Source organism: Aplysia californica, unplaced genomic scaffold (genome assembly GCF_000002075.1).
Source record: "Aplysia californica isolate F4 #8 unplaced genomic scaffold, AplCal3.0 scaffold00160, whole genome shotgun sequence".
NCBI classification, from domain to species: Eukaryota; Metazoa; Mollusca; class Gastropoda; order Aplysiida; family Aplysiidae; genus Aplysia; species Aplysia californica.
This window is the reverse complement of record NW_004797430.1, coordinates 1,146,517-1,158,687: the sequence shown is the minus strand read 5'-3', so window position 1 is coordinate 1,158,687 and position 12,171 is coordinate 1,146,517.

Sequence of the window (12,171 nt, the reverse complement as noted above, 5' to 3'; positions counted from 1 at the left end):
GGACACAACGTCGGGCCCCTGACGGGATTCGAACCCACGACCTTACGGTTGCGAGTCCGAGAGCCTAACCACTAGGCCACCGACGCCACATGTCTCTTTTATGTTTGTTACTCTCTTATAACACCTCTAATCTTCGGCATTTATATGACCTTATTGTGTTGCAAGTGCCGTAAAACTCTTACTAAAACTAAATTTCTTACTAAAAACTAAAAGTATCATTTACTCTCTCTCGTTCACTCTCTCTCTCTCTCTCTCACTCTCTCTCTCTCTCTCTCTCTCACTATCTCTCCCATTCTCTGTCTCCTTATCTCTATCCCTCTCTTCCCCATCTCTTTCTCTGAGCCATTCAATTTCCCCTTTATATAATTTCCCTTCGTCTCTTGATCTCACCGTTTTGCTTACTCTCTTCATGTACAGTCCAGTGAACAATGTAGAGTGCAATCGACGCAACGCATATTGTCTGTCGTTGGCCACTTCTTTTAGTTTTCCCTTCCAACTCCAGTGTGATAGTTTCATCCGTGATCGTGTCTCTGTAACTTCCAGTTGGTCTACCTCTTTTTTTTTTCATTTGTGGGACATCGTAATTAAATCGGCCGCTCGTCAAAATATTCTTGTCCGGCCGTTTGGCAATTAATTTGTTTTTCTTCTGTTATTGGCACAACACCTTTTATGGTAATTTAAAAATACATTTCTTTGTGGATATTACTTTGAAAAAGGGTCGTGAAAGGCACCAAAGATGTAAATTTTCTGTTTCCAAAGAACCTCAAACCTTGACGTCACCAAACTGGAGTCCATTTTCTCACTAATATTGACTTTGACACCCAGCGACTCCCCCTCCCTTCAATCGCAAATACCACGACTTTTGTTCAAGATAGATTACTATTTTCTTTTCCCCAAAAGCAAAACAAAGGGGCAAACCTTAAAACAATCGAAATAACTTCATATCGCGACCTCAGTGCTTTCTTGTGGTATCTCCATTTTGTTTAACATTGAGCTCACTCTTTGTTATGAACTGTTTTCATTGTTTAAAAAAAAAGGAGATGCGACAAGAAAGGGACAATATGCCCAAAAATTGACGAGCATCTGATCCCACCGACACGTGACACATTTGGTCGCTTTTAAGGGCAAGTGGGCTAACCCGGATTTCGGGGGTTTCCAGAAATCTTGACCTACACCAAAATAGGCATTGCCCTACCTATAGGAGAAGTTTGGTTTCATTGGTGTGTATATTTGTTTGGTAATAGAGAAAACTCTCCTTGTCTTTTAAAGAAACTGAACAAAGGGAAAAAACTTTACCTTCAATGTTCTCAAAACAGTATTTTTTGGGATAGCCCCCTTGTGCTTAAAAGCGACCATTTGGTCTCCATTATCATGCCTGACCAACCTTGTCTCCGGCATTCCCAAAACAAGTACCTTTTGTTATTGTCGTAAGGACATCATCTATCCCAGCTCCTTCCAATGCTGCTTCATGTGTGACAAAAGTATTTCCATTGTTAAACTAAGAATCTTCGCAGACATTTGGTGGTTGGTTGGCGGGTGCTCTGGTGTGGGTTGCTTCTTCTTTCCTATGAAACATCTATCGTCCTTATTTCCCTTCCTTCTTTTTTGTGTTTGTTACTCTCTTGTAACACCTCTAATCTTCGGCACTTATGTTTATGACCTTATTGTTTTGCAAGTGCCGTAAAACACTTACTAAGACAAAAAAAGCAGACATTTGAAAACTCATTAATTTTCTTTGAATTGCTTTATGTGCTTTCCAAATTTTTTAACCATACATCAGTTTGATAGGGGTTGATTCTTAAGGCAAACTCACCCCTTTTATTTTGAAAAACGTAATTATAAGATCAATATTTTTTTCTGCAGATCTTGATTACTCATCGGTTTTTACTTGCATTGCATGCACTGTAAATGTAATCAAATTTGATTGTACTCAGCAAAATGCAGGTCTCTTAAGTTTGAAGCTATCTCTCTCTCTCTCTCTCTCTCTCTCTCTTCTCTCTCTCTTCTTTTTTTCTCTCCCCCATCCCCTCCCTCTCCCCTCCTGTACCTCCACCCCTCCCCACTCCCTCCCCTCCCCGCCTATCTCTCGCATCCTCTCACCCACTCGCATTCAGCCTTGCGGGTAAATAATATACGATCAATGACATGACGCGTGTGCCATACTTCACCTCTTCTTCACCACGACTTTTTCGCGCTGCGGTCGGCCTCGTTCCTTGCCAAAGCGCACGCCGACCGCTAAGTAGCCTGCGCGATTCTACTACTCTACGCCGCTGGTAGGCAGGCTAAAACCACGCTCGATTTTACGTTGCGCGGGCTGCTGTCATCTTCCAGCACCGACACTTTACTTAATCTGCGCACATTATTTACGTAAAATCTCATTGTGATTTGGTTAATAGCTTTCGGTTTGCTGTGTATTTCAGTCATTCGATATTTTAAGGTGTGTATGATATCGTACAAGGTGTTCGTGAAGACTTCGATGCCTTTGTGGTGTATACTAATGATGCTAAGAAAAGTCATGATGATGATGATAATAATAATGATAATATTAATAATAATAATAATAATAATAATAATAATAATAATAATAATAATAATATACTTTGATGTTAAAAATGGAAAGAACATTAATGATAACAATGATGATAATTACAACTGTAACAACAATAAAGGAATTGATTAAAAATAATAAATTGAAAATAATGCAAATAATCGTAATGATAATAATAATAATAATAATGAAAATAATAATAATAAAAATAATAATATAAGAATTAAAATAATTATGTAAAAATAATGAAAGTATTGTATTTCATGACCTTTCTTTTTATAGTAATTGAATTCAAAGCTATAACGTAAATTCTTGAAAAACCTTTATAATGAAGGCTGCACTTATTGCCAAATACAACCCCCCCCCCCCCCACCCCTTCGAAAAAATCGGCTTGGGGCTTATACATTTAGTGAAAAAAATGAATATTTTAAAATATATTGATGATGATTATGATACTATTAATATAATATATTAATACTTCCATAATGGTGGTAATAATAAAATTGAGAAGAAAAAGAAGAAGAAGAAGAAGAAGAAGAAGAAGAAGAAGAAGAAGAAGAAGAAGAAGAAGAAGAAGAAGAAGAAGAAGAAGAAGACGAAGGAGAAGGAGAAGGAGAAGGAGAAGAAGAAGAAGGAGAAGGAGAAGGAGAAGGAGAAGAAGAAGAAGAAGAAGGAGAAGAATACTTCAAATCTCTAGAAGGTAAACATTCCAGTACGCTTTAAAGGATTTCTTAGTCTAGTGCAAAAAGTTGATTTAAAAACTATTCCCTTCAGAAGGGCACTCTCGCTTGTGCTTATCGCTTACCCTAAACCCCAGGGATTTAACGCGACTTTGAACGTGCGTACTTTGTGAACAAAACAATCTATTCTGTTTCGGAGTGAAACTTGTATATTTTGTGTCATACTTTTCACAGTCGTCGACACCTTGTAGTGTCACCAGTCGAAAGCTGCAACGCTGTAGTTCGGGAGATTGGGTGCACACAATTCCGAGTGTGGGTTCCGAGAGGAACACTAGCAGCAGCAGTTTGTTCCTTCTGCGTGGATATATTATTAATATCATTTCCTACTCCTAATTATTATCCCCCTACCCCCATCCTTCTGCGGCGCTCCCCCCACCCACCCCACCCTGGTGTCTGACTCGAAGTCAAGATTTTTGCTCATCCTTCATGGACTTCTGTGTGTGTCTGTAGAGATTTTTAAAAATTCAACAATTTGTTGTTGTTAGGGTGGGAACGACTGGATTTCTCGGATTGTAACTGTTTCAACTGCATCAAGTGTGGGATATCCAAGCAACGGTGAGTAGGGAATGAGTGGAGAGAGAGAGAGAGAGAGAGAGAGAGAGAGAGAGAGAGAGAGAGAGAGAGAGAGAGAAAATGAGCGAGGGATTGATTTAACTCCTCTGTGAATCTGTTCTATGAATGGGAAAAGCAATGTCTTTAGAACATAATTGGACTGATTATGTTTGTTTGTTTATTCGCTTATTCTTGATCAGGGTCTCACAGACGCACACAGGCATACATAAGAAATAATATGTGCTCTGAGACAACGAGAGGCAAAAAATAAAAGAAAAAATAAAGCATTATCAAAGTAAAAGTTATCAATATAAGACAAGACAAGATCAGATAATACTTTAATGTCACAGAGGGAAATTTTTCTTGGCCGTACAGGACCGTAAAAACACACAGGTATACATACTTTAAAAAATCATATTATGTTGCTCTCGTTAAAATTCAATATGAGAAGAAAAGTAAAGCTGACAAATGTACATATCACATCAGATGCATCATTTCACCACATGCAGGAATTTAATTGCAAGACTTTAAGTGTTATATAGATACGTACTCGAAACAGCAATACACAAACTTAGAGGCAAATTGAACAGCAATAAACATTTGTACAGATACAACATTGGAAACAAGTAACAAGTCTCAACATCTCACAACATGATTTGACAGAAAAAAGCATGGAAGAAAAAATATTCATTCGTCTCTGCTGTCCTTTTTTGTCCCCATCTGCATTTTATTTCTGAAAACCCCCCCACAAAACAACGAACTTAAACTACAAAGGCAACAATGACAACAACAACAACAACAACAACAACAACAATAACAACAACAACAGCAAAAACAAGAACAACAACAATAACACCACCACCACCACCAACAACAACAACAATAACACCAACAGCAAACAATAACGATAACAATGACAAGACAACAACGACAAATGAAACCCAGAACGTCTATTACTGCCACCTCACCTTCCCCCCTAACCACTTCCATCACTACTACTACTACTACTACTACTACTACTACTACTACTACTACTACTACTACCTCTTAACGCAATTAAGGCATTGTAATACACAACAACATCATTAACTTTACCAGAAAAGAATAAACTTTGGACAAAAAACAGCAACCCCAAAACAAACAAACAAACAAACAAACAAATACAAATAAAAGATCCGCCCCTCCCCCCCCCTAAAAAAAATCCTCATTAAAAATAGAAAAAACCCAAACAAACAAATATCAAATAAACAAATAAACAAAAAAACGGATGGAAAACATACGTAAATTGAAATGATGGATACAACAAATCTCTTGGCATAGAGTAAATCGATCCAAAAGAACCCCAAAAAGCCTTCTCTATCACAGAGGTTGGACAATTTAATATTCTTTCAGCCACACCACACAGCCTGTATTTCACTCCCCTCCACTCTCTCTCCAACCATCTCACTAAATTCATCTCACAGGGCGGGTAACTTTGGTGCAGAATTTATTACCATTTCAGATGTCAGGCCTCTGTCTGTTTCATTGGCTCAAAGCATCTGCTCCTTCTCCACACATCTCTCTCTCTAATCATAAGTACGAATGTAAACCTGGGCCCCCTAGCTCCCCACCTGCACAACAAACGCTACTTCTTATCAATCTCTTCACCACAGGTACCGACCGACGGTCCACAGATAGAGGCGGATAGTAGAAGGTGCAAATATAAAACAAACAAGAAAGAAAGAAAGAAAGAAACAGAAAAAAAAAGAAAGTAAGTAAGAAAGAAAGAAAGAAAGAAAGTAAGAAAGAAAGAAAGAAAGAAAGTAAAAATAAAGAAAGAAAGAAAGTAAAAAATAAAGAAAGAAAGACAGAAAGAAAGAAAGTAAGAAAGAAAGAAAGAAAGAAAGTAAGAAAGAAAGAAAGAAAGAAAGTAAGAAAGAAAGAAAGAAAGAAAGAAAGTAAAAAATAAAGAAAGAAAGCCAGAAAGAAAGAAAGAAAAAGAGAAAAAAGAATGAAAGAAAGAAAGAAAAAAAGTAAGAAAGTAAGAAAGAAAGACAGAAAGAAAGTAAGAAAGAAAGAAAAAAAAGAAAAGAACAGAAAAAACATATCTCCTCACCCGAAGTTCCGACTGTGCACACACAGAATAAAAAAACACAGTAGAGAGTGCGAATGCAAAAAATAAAATAACAACAACAGCAACAACACGAACAAGAACAAAACAAGAAGAACAACAACAACAGCAACAACATCAGCAACAACAACAACAACAACAATGACAGCAATCACAACAAAACTTCTAACCTCAGGTACCGACTTTCCACAGAATCAGGGACATAATAGAAAGAGCCAATGCATACATTCACACACACATACACACACACAAACACACACACATACACACACACGCACACACACACCCATGCACACACACGCGCACATATGCACACACACACACACACACACACACACACACACACACACACACACACACACACACACATGCACACCACACATAGAAAAAAGAAAAAAAATATAAGAAAATATGTGAGGCGACGTGGTGGAATCAGGCTCTCGTCAAATTTTTGGCATGTAGAGTTATCGGTATCATCTTAAAGCGTCTTCACTTGTCTTTATTTGGTTGAAAGAAATATCTATTTATCTTGAATACAAGTAGAGATACTAGCGAAAGAAGGAGATGGGGTCACCTGTTTTCAGAGGTAAAATTAGTGAGAAATTGGCCGCCAAAGATTAGTTATTTCCTTAGCTTAAGAGTCCGTGGTAACTGAAAATGTACATTTTTTGTGCCTTTAATCAACGTTTTCATGAAGAAAAATCCAAACAGAAATGAATTCTTTAATGTGCATAAAAGGGTTGAGCCAAAAAACAAAATTCAAATGAAAATTCAAAAACCCTCGGAAAAATGCAGGTTTCTTCACTTTGATTATTTTGACGAGAGCCTGATTCCACCACGCTGCCTCACAAATTTATTAGTAAAAGGTGCTAATACCCCCTTCCCTCCCTCTCTTGCAAATAAAAATTTAATGTCCCTGCCTCAAGTACTGTTCGGGGTCTCTTGTGGCCTAGAGGTTAAGGTGTTGGCCTCTCATTCAAATGTCCCGGGTTCGAATCCGGGTAGCAACCGAAACATTTTCTTCTCTAACATTGTCTCATTTCACCTCCTTTCCTGCTCTCTTTCAATGTTCTGCTGTTTGATTTCGTCTCCGCTTTCAGCCCCCACACCCTCACCTTCTGTGCCCCCTCCTCTGGGCTCCTGGTTCTTTCTGCAGCCTTTGATAGAAGGCACGAATGCTAAAAAGAACAGAAAAAAATAATTCTCTGTTTTAGCTATACAATTCAAAGTTAGCTGCGCTACTTTAATTTTTTTTTAAAAAAGCTCCTTTCATCTCAGCGGGACAAAAGATAAATAGTTTGTTCTGAGGCGAAAACTATCATCTAACTGTGGCTAACGACAAGCAAAACGGATAGATTAACATCCGCGCAACATATCACTACCTTAGAAGTACAGAGTTCTATGTGATATTTTTGACCGTTTTGAGTTACTAAGAACATGAGATCAGAACTCAGATGTTCTCTCCGTTGTATCTAAATCCTAAGATTATTAAGAGTCGATATCAAGATATTCAAAGAATTGCATTCGAGAAAGCTTGACATGTTTTAAAGCCATGTTTTTCAAAACTAGGTAATGAGTCGACAGAACTGTGTAGTTCTAAGGTAGCGGTATAGCTAGGCTGATCCCTCTCGCTTTCTCGACCATCACGAGCTGGATATTTTGTTCAGACTCAGACTAGGAAAAAACCCGATTGAAACACCACATATGGGGATGTTGTCATCCCAAGCTACCCCACACATCTAATTGCCTCTACTCTTCAAGACAACAATTAGAACAGACATGCAGCTATTACCGAATGGCATCATGCAGAAGAGTTAACGCTCAGATGCTACTGGATCGCTAACAACAACAACAACAAACACCACATATATGCACAAAGTTCAGGATCGGCAACTTAGAACAGTGTCAGTGCAGAACTGGCAGCCAGACAGGAAAGAAATTGTGAGGCAGCGTGGTGAAATCAGGCTCTCGTCAATTTTTGGGCATGTAGAGTTATTGGTATCATTGTAAAGTTTGTTCACTTGTGTTTATTTGGATGAAAAAATATCCATTTATCTTGAATACAAGTCGAGATATTTGCGAATGAAGGAGGTGGAGGTCACCTGTTTTCACAGGTAAAATGAGTGAGAAAATGGCCACCAAAGATTAGTTGTTTCCTTAGCTTAACAGTCCGTGGTAACAGAAAATTAACATTTTTTGTGCCTTTAATCAACGTTTTTCAGAAAATCTACACAGAAATGAGTTTTTTAAAGAGTATGAAAGGTGTTGAGCCAAAAAATAAAAATTTGATAAAAATTCACAAACCAACAGAAAAAAAGCAAGTTTCTTCACTTTGATTATTTTGACGAGAGCCTGATTCCACGACGCCGCCCCACAAATACTACTAACGTGCCTAATGCACGACCCACTTTTACACTGGCCAAACAGTAAGTAGACAGACTCAGTGAGGCTCTCGTGGTCTACAGCTTATGGTGTTCGCCTCTCATTTTCAATGGATAGGTCCCGTGTTCTAATCCTGATAGCGATGAAAATATTTCCTCTCCAAAATTGTCTCCTTTCAATTCTTTTTCTGCTTTCTAACCATATTATTATTCTGCCGTCTGCTTTCGTCTCCACTTTCTGCCACCTCCCCCTCCCTCCCCTTTGTCCCCTTCTCTGGGCTCCTGACTCTTTCTGCATCCTTTCTAATGCTACTCCTTGGCCCTTTCTTACACTGTCTTTCAGCCACACCCCTGATAATATGGTAGGTTATACGATGTAACATCTAGCCTTCTCGGATAAGGGCGAAAAAATCTTGGAGGTCACGTGAGCAAGGTTCAAACGAGATCCCCTGGTGGTCTTAAAATCGACAGGAATAGGTTTCGTTCGCCACCTGGGCAAAATTCAAAATTCCTACTAAACTGAAAAATGTTTTATGCATCCCGGGCGAGTGCCGTAAAGCGCTTAGATCTATCAAAAACACACCTAGAAAACCCCCAAACAAACACAAAGACCCAAAGACCCAAAACTCTACAGGAGCCCGGAGAACGTGCAGCAAATAGCAGTCCTAACACTACCGACTAGTCGTGCTGTGCGGTTTGGTTCCCGATTGTTGAAAGCTAGGAATCGTAGGAATCGACCCCAAATCCAGTTACTCACTTTGTAACGATGTGATTTCTTCCGGTGGTTACCTAATTGGCTCCGAACATCCTCAGGATTTAGGATAACAATGATTTCGGAACACTAAGAAGTATCAACTTTTATTTTTCAAACATAAATTCTATTTTTTAAAAAGAAGATCCTTTGGTTTTCATAAAAAGGAGTTAGTACTTTTCTTCCCGTGGCATTAATCGTAGGAATCGGTTCCGGAATGGATTCTTTTCCCAGCTCTACCGACTAGGGTGTCCATTGAAAGATAATCGAGAAGTAAGCCACTCCAAGTGCACATCTAATATACGATATAATTCCCACAGAGGTTATTTCAACCTGAAAGACAAGATTTGTTAATAGCATCAGTTATAATTTTACTTGTGGATACTTGCCTGCGCTGCGAGGATTTACAACCGACTCCAAAATTAAAACAGAACACCCCCCCCCCTCCCCAAATAAAAACCAAGTCAGATATGAGGTACTGAACTAAGTCCTTGTAACGTGTGCAGAAATACTTTGAGTGGTCAAGTAGGAAAAGTCATTGCACGCTCCATCGTTTTCCTTTTCTGTGACGTCGTATTTACTATTTACTTTACTTTTACTTTTTCATCCTCTGTTGCCGTTAAGCGTCGAGGGGAGATGCAGTTTTCTATGGTAGGCCAGCTCCGCAGCTCTTTCAGGTGTGATGTTATGTTTTCTTAGGGTTTCTTTGACACCCTCGATCCACCTTTTGCGTGGCCTTCCTCTTCCTTTATAGCCTGAGTGCTTGGTGTTGTAGTCTCTCAAGGCTGGCTGGTCAGGTGACGTCGTGAACATTTCGTAAATCACCGGGTTTCTTCTGTTTGTTTGTTTAAGTAAACAGAAACACATCGACTCATTATTGGTCATGGTACTGGGAAAAAGAAAGATGGATAGAAAGTAACAACAGAGCGAAGGTAAAGAAGTAAAGCCCACCAGTAACGAGTAACGCCCTCCAACCACCCGCCAATCGCAACCTTTTTATCGTCATCAGTGACAGAGACAACAAAGTTACGGAGTAAGAGAGATAACTCTGGAAATTATTATCGCAATTACACTTTTCAGGATTACGTGCCGTAGACGGTTAGGAGGGTCTGAGGACGTGCATTGGCGATCCTGTGTCTAAACCTTTAAAAGGTAAGGTGGTTTCTATAAAAATTTTAGTACTTAATCTTCCTCTAATGATTTATAAAGACGATTATGAGTTTTATTTAACGAATTTATAGGACTAAGGACCACCCAGATCAACAGGAGTGGTCACTCCAGCTGCTTTATACATTATCTGTTAGGGGTAGGGTAACAAAAAAGAAACAACACCCTCCTCCCAAAATGAATAAATAAGGAATGAATGAATGAATGAATGAAAAAATGAATGAATGAATGAATGAATGAATGGATGAATGAATGAATGAATATTGAAAAAATAGTGGCAAATCCGAAGAATTAAGAAAAATCTGATGACTTGAAGCCACAACAAGGTGAATGAGGTTACACTTATGTAAATTTGAAAGTCGTTAAGAGCCTAATTCGTCAGGTATCTTCATCTCAAACATTACTCTAAAAGCTTTCAAACTTCGTGGGCTGTCATTGGATGGGGCGCCTGCAGGCGTTCAACACTTAGTGGAAGGAGCAGAAGGCCAAGGAATCAACCATTGCTTGGAACCGTCAGCATCTACACACTTCGAGATGTGCTTCTTCAGGGGACGGAGCGCTTATGGGGATGCCCCTTGTGCAGTGATGTCGGTCCTTCACACAAGTAAACAAGTATGTTTCTGTTGAGGTTTTGCTACTGAATCGTGACAAATAAAACGTCACTTCGAACTTGCAGTAAAAATACCTCCGAGGGGTAAAACTCACACGAATAAGAAATTTGTATAACACTTCCTTCGAGATGTAAGGCTCCCCGTATGGCTACGAAAGTGGTTTTTTATGTCTAAAAAGGGATGCGAAAGATTCTCATCTGTTATGACGGAGTGTTATTGAGGACGACAAAATGATTTGCATTTGAAAAGGCGTCTTTACGCCCTCTGAGACCTCACTCTCATCTCAGTTGTTGAAATATCATATTAGAAACAAGCAAATTTGTTAATTTCAGAGATTTTGTTCTTTTTCCATTCACCCTGCCCAGTAATCGCAGCTTCATTCCAGTTGGCTACCTGTTGCAACATAACCCTGGGCACTTTTTACTAGAAGACAATCCACGCAGTATTTTAATTAACTCTTTGAAGACGCAAACTCTGGTTATTCGAACATTTGAAGAACCTTAATTTCCTTATCCATTTAGATTTGAAACCATATATTATTTCCTTTTTTTCTGAGCCCTAAAAAGTAAAAAAAAAAAGAATTTAGGATGCATATTGTGAAATGTTAAATCTCGTGTTTCTGGTTTGTGTATGTAGGTTCAAAATGAGCCACAACATTGGCTTTGATCTGTTTCTGGTCGGACAAATGTGTCCGATACGTCCCTAAAGAGTTAAAGCATCTGGTCAGCTTTTATTTGCTTGCCTTATTTCTGCACATTTAGATGCATTTTTGAGGTCACTGAAGGTAGGTAATTAGGTTTACTTGAATTTGTCCCAGCAACTTCAAGTAGATGATGGGAAAAACCAGTCTGGGAATGTGAAGATGAGGGCAGAGTTTTGCATACACAGAGGTTATACCTTCTTTTTTGACTTTCCGACGCACATTCTAAATAATATGTCTGTTTGTATTTTTTCCCCTCAGCCTTGTCTACTGAAAAGTAAATACGTACATTATTTTGCTATCAGTCAGAAATTTACTTTGCAAAAAAAATATGTTAAAAGGCCCTTATAGGAGCTTTGGTTTGGGAAAGGACAGGACAAAAAGATATGGGGTAGAAATAGGACTAAGAAAGTGGCGATGAGACACACCTTCAGAAAGCCTATCGGAAACATCACAACACAGTCGTTTCAGAGGAACCCACTGGGAGCACGAGGCAGGGGTAGGCCACGGGAAACATGGAGGAAAGGGGTGGAAATGGACATGAGAGAAATGCTGTTCACTTGGAACGAGCTTTGAAGGATGACACAGGACAGAGATAAATGGAAGGAGCT